This window comes from Polypterus senegalus, unplaced genomic scaffold (genome assembly GCF_016835505.1).
Source record: "Polypterus senegalus isolate Bchr_013 unplaced genomic scaffold, ASM1683550v1 scaffold_39, whole genome shotgun sequence".
Taxonomy (NCBI): Eukaryota; Metazoa; Chordata; class Cladistia; order Polypteriformes; family Polypteridae; genus Polypterus; species Polypterus senegalus.
This window is the reverse complement of record NW_024381085.1, coordinates 20,251-25,226: the sequence shown is the minus strand read 5'-3', so window position 1 is coordinate 25,226 and position 4,976 is coordinate 20,251. Positions and strand designations below refer to the sequence as shown.

The 4,976-nt window shown below is 41.0% G+C and overlaps 1 long non-coding RNA gene across 1 annotated transcript; it reads left to right on the top strand.

Moving 5' to 3' along the window:
• The first annotated feature begins 1,117 nt into the window (after positions 1 to 1,117).
• On the top strand, positions 1,118 to 4,665 carry LOC120520497. Its single transcript, XR_005631853.1, has 3 exons — positions 1,118 to 1,192; positions 1,352 to 1,425; positions 4,603 to 4,665. It is a non-coding gene; the product is annotated as an uncharacterized LOC120520497 (long non-coding RNA).
• The last annotated feature ends 311 nt before the right edge of the window (positions 4,666 to 4,976 follow it).

The following is a 4,976-nucleotide window of genomic DNA, read 5'->3' as shown; positions in this document are numbered from 1 at the left end:
ACAATACATGACCAATTCTGCTGGCATTTCAATTATGGAGGTGCTAAATTTTTAGGCACTGAAAACATTTGGCCAAAACTAACAGAAAAGGCACATTTTAGGTCAAAAGAGTAAAAAGGCAGATATGTGGCTGAATGTGTGACGCTGTTTGAAAACATTTGAGATCCACAGTCACAAACAGCACCTCCTGTTCTACAGGGAGTGACAGACACGTCACACTGCCGAGGACTGTGGTGGTCTGTTTAATTTATCGTGATGTGTGGTGAGAATCTACAAAGAGCTACAAAAGAAAAAGAAAATGGAAAAACGAAGGGAGAAAGAGAAAGAGAGGGGATCATAGTGGGAGGAAAGGAACTGACTGGGACAGCAAGCAGCGAGACTGATGAAGTTGAACTTAACAAGCAAAGTGAATCACAGCCAAGGAATGGACACCATGACAAGCTCACACCATTTATGATTTGTTACTGTTTTTCTTATTTTCAGTATTTTAAAATAATATTTTTTATTTTCTAAAAAATAATACAATGATTACAATTTAATAAAAAAGCATGAATCTAAATGAAATTAATTTAATTTAGTCTTTAATCAATGACACAAAAACAAATCTGTAAATAATAATTAAAAAGAGATTTGACGTTTGGTGTTCAGCCTTCTTTTTTTATTTAATTTGACTTTGGCTGAGAATTTTCATTTTGCCGCTCTACTTGTTTTATTAACTGGGATCTGTTTGGCCATCAGCAGCAATTGGATGAACAACAGAAAATGTACAAAGTTTACAAGATGAAATAACCTCTGACATGAAAGACGACTTTTAGGTTTAACTCTGTGACTCTTCAACACAATGTTTCCTACTCATAATAATTACACACTCGTCTGATGTCAGAATTTGTCATTTCCTTCTGAACGCACAGCCTATAGAAAGCTGAACACCTGAACTTCAGGGCTTGTTATTTGGTTGACGTTTATTGTACTTCATCTTTTTCCATTGCAAACGAGGTCTGATATGAATTGACTTTCCACCCCAGAAGACGTCATGACCATCCTGTAAAACTGAGCCGCGCCCGCCTGCTCTGCAATATAAGGAGGTGCTGCTGCTGACCTGAACAGACGTCTGAGCGTCAGCACCACCGCCATGATGAGATTCACCGCCCTGCTGGTTCTACTGTGCCTGTGCTCGATGGCGATGGCCTCTGTGAGTTCTGACTTATAACAGTTATACACACATATGTCTAGAAAACCTTTTTGTGTTACAGGTTCCCTGATTTCTTCCTCGTACTTTTAAACAGCAGGTCATTTGAATTCTGTTTTCTAATTCCTGAAGTCTCCTCAGACTCTGATTCTTATTTTTCAGATTTCTGACTTTCCAGCTGATCCGCAGGAGGAATCGCCTTCAACCATAAAAGCTGCGAGAGCTGGTGAGGTGAGGTGAGTAGAATCAGAGGATGTGCTGCTTGAGGATTTCTGTCAATTCTGTCTCTGGTCCATCTGTCATGTGAGAGACAATCAGGGGATTCATCACAAACAATTTAATCTCTTAAATCTCAACTGTAAATTAAAATAAAGTAAAATCTATTTTCTCACTCAAAGCTAAGGTAGTAGCTTTAGAACAAGTGTGCCATTAAATGCATAACAAAACACAGGAGATCTGAATCTCAACAGTTAAAGCTGAATTCATAGAAGGATTTTTTTATCTGCAAGTCTCGGATGTTAACTTGTGCTTTGTATGTCACCATCTTCTTTATTAGGTATAGTTATAAAGAAATTGTTGTCATTTTCTATGTAACCAGTAGGGGGTACCACTGAGCCCCAAACCCCAGACCCAATAATGTTTAACACATTCACAGGTTCAAATAATGGATATTTTTACTCCAATAGCACTAAACACAATGAAGCTCAGCCAACACCAAACAAACAGTAAACCTTCTCCTCTCCTTCCTCCTCCAGCTGAGTGTTGCCAACAGGGTTTCATGGGAAGTGCAGCCTTGTCAGGGTCAGAGTCAGGAGGCGGTGGGCTCCTTTTATACTGGACCCAGCACAGCTTCTCATTACCCAGCATGACTTGTGTGGAGTTCTTCTGAGTTGTTTAGGATCCTGGGTGGTCCTCCACTGACAGTGCGGCCTTACGACACCTGGGGACCCCGAGAGGAATGCAAGTCAAGAAAATCCCCTTCCTATGAACCCCTGGCACCTTTCACTTTAAGTCATGTCGTTGTCCAGTGGGATGCCCTCCTGTCCTCTGTGTCACACACACCTAGCAGGTTGGCTCACTTTTGATATCACATACTTGTTAATTAATGTCTTCTCAAACAGAAATGGCTGCCACAATTTAGTATTGTGTTGTGCGTAAACATCGCCATGTCACATACAGCAATACTGCCAATCGTGTAACGCACATTGCACAACATTTTCTTTGTCATTGTTCTATGTATATAAAACACTGAAGTGCACTTGATTTACAGTCGGAGTTTTAACTCAAATTTATTTAAATCTTTCATTTTTGCTCAGCAGTACAGGAACCTAAAAGGCACTTCATTGAACAAAGTGGTGTTAGGACTTTACTGCTCTGTTTTCTTGAATTTGCATGTTTAGATTTTTATTACCAGATTATGACCCAAGCCCGACTCTTCTTTTTCTGTTTATTCCTTTATTTTTTATTTTTACAGCCATGTTTATAATTAATTTCATTACAAAAATCATTTTAGAACAATCCTTCTGTTATTTTCATCAACATCTTCTTCATCTCCTATAGACATGAATTCTTTTTTAACTAATCTTGATCTACTTCAAATCAAAAAGCAAGCAGATTCTTCACTTGATACCCCAATTCCTCCACAATAGTCACATGTAGCCCACCCTGCCATGAATACGAGCAAACGTCCTGAACGTGATGGAATTCTGTCTAAACATTGAGGAGCATTTGGAGAGCAGACATCCAGCCGTGAACTTCAGATGCTTCACTCGTCCACTGCCAGCTCTCACCACCATCTGGTCTGAACATGAGGTCACTTTACTGCTGACACATGGCAGGGGTCTTACATCGTGATGATTGTTGTCCTGGCCCAACTGAGTCAGCAGGGTAGACCTCTTCTCTTCTCTATAAGTTGTTTCATTATAGTTAAAAATGAGGCTTGACGTGGCCAAGTAACAATGAGATTAAATGATGAAGTGAGCCTTGTGTGCCCACACAGTCATAAGAGGGGGCTCAGCACACCAGCCTGTGGAGTGACAGTACTGGGGGTCAGCTTGGAGGATGTGACGCTGCCATTCACACATGCTGAGGTCTGTTGGTTAGGAAGTCCAAAACCCAACTGCAGTGGCACTGAGTCCTAAATTGAGGAGTTTGGTCATCAGGTCTGCCCGTCCAGCAGAATGAAATGCTGAGCTGTGGTCAGTAAACAGGACTGACAGAACAGCAGGGCTTTGGACTTCAATCCCAATACTGACATGTTGTGTCACTTCACCTGCCGGTGCTCCACGTGGAAATACAAAAGAAATGAAACAAATTGGATCTTAAATGTTGAAAGTCACCTTAGATAAAGGAGTGAGCCAAACAATAAGTTTAGAGGAGACTTGTGTTCATACCGAGACGACACAAACGATTGTCAGCATTTGATAAGTGATGTGCGCTCGATGTCCTGATTTGTTCTGATGTGAGGACCCCCTTGATCAGGCCCTCCTCGGGGTCTCCAAGGTGTTTTATTGTCTTCTAACTGGGAACATTTCAGGAGCTGCTTGAACCTTTAAAATGCCTTCCCCTTTGTTGTCTTTTATCAGGAGCCCTGGTGGTCTCTTACAAGTAATGATTCTTGTCTCCAGTCGTCTTCCTTCACATTCTCGGTGTCCGTGTTTGTGTTAATATAAACTGTTTCTGTCTCAGCCCCTTTTTGTGTCTCTTTGACTTTTTCCGTTTGTTAAATACGTGTATATACAGTATACAGTACAGTGGTCCAGAGCAGAGGGGGTCTCAGAGCAGGTCTTGAGCTTTGAAGGGGTTTTTAAATTTGGATTAATGGTGGTTTGGGTGTTCAATCCAGTATTATAAGGTTGGTGTTTTGTTAAATGTGAATTTCTCACATTGCTGTCTTTAACTTTACAATAATAAAAAGCTAATCATGCAAAAGAAAGAAAATTCTAATTTTTCAGTTGAAAGTTCAGTGCCATCACCAAGCCTTTAACATACTTATTGAGAATTAGAGGACCGCTGAATAGCTGAAGTCCATAAAGTGTGTGTGTGTGTGTGGACAGCCGTGGTGTTGAGGGCACTGAAATAGACAGCCTGAGCCTCCATACTGTGATGGGCACAGCAAGACGGTAAGTGGGGTCTGATGGAAGGAGGCTTTAATGGCAGCCTGCCCTCTAAATGGTGTTGACACGCAGAGGAGCCTTTAGCACGAGGTGGCAGGACTCTGTGATGGACAATTTTCATTTGGTTTAGATAAGGAGCAGGCTGTGAAATGTGGTGAATTATGTGGTGAGAATAAAAATGTGATTATTTACTGTGCCAGCGATCACACAACTAGAAATCATCTTCTCAAGGGACAGAGGAGACAGACAGGGATGGAAATGCACTCCTAATTTGTCACCTACGCTGAATCTTTACAGGGGAAACATGAGAGCAGAAGGAGGAGGATATGGAGGAACATTTGCAGGAAGATCAGGAGGAGGAGGAGGAGTAGCAGGAGGATATGGAGGAGCAGGAACTGGAGAATGTGGAGGATTAGGAGCATATGGATCATACGGACCATATGAAGGATGATCTTTCAGGAATTGGTAAATAGGTAAGCATATGTGAGCTAAAGAGCAAATGTTTGTCTTAATGGAGGGCTAATTAGATTACATCAGATTAGATAAGATTATAGAACCTCAACAATATATATACTCACACACACACACACACACACAACAGTCACTTTATTAAGTAATCCTTTAAATCTGTTTGTTAACACAAATATCTAATCAGCCAATCACATGGCAGC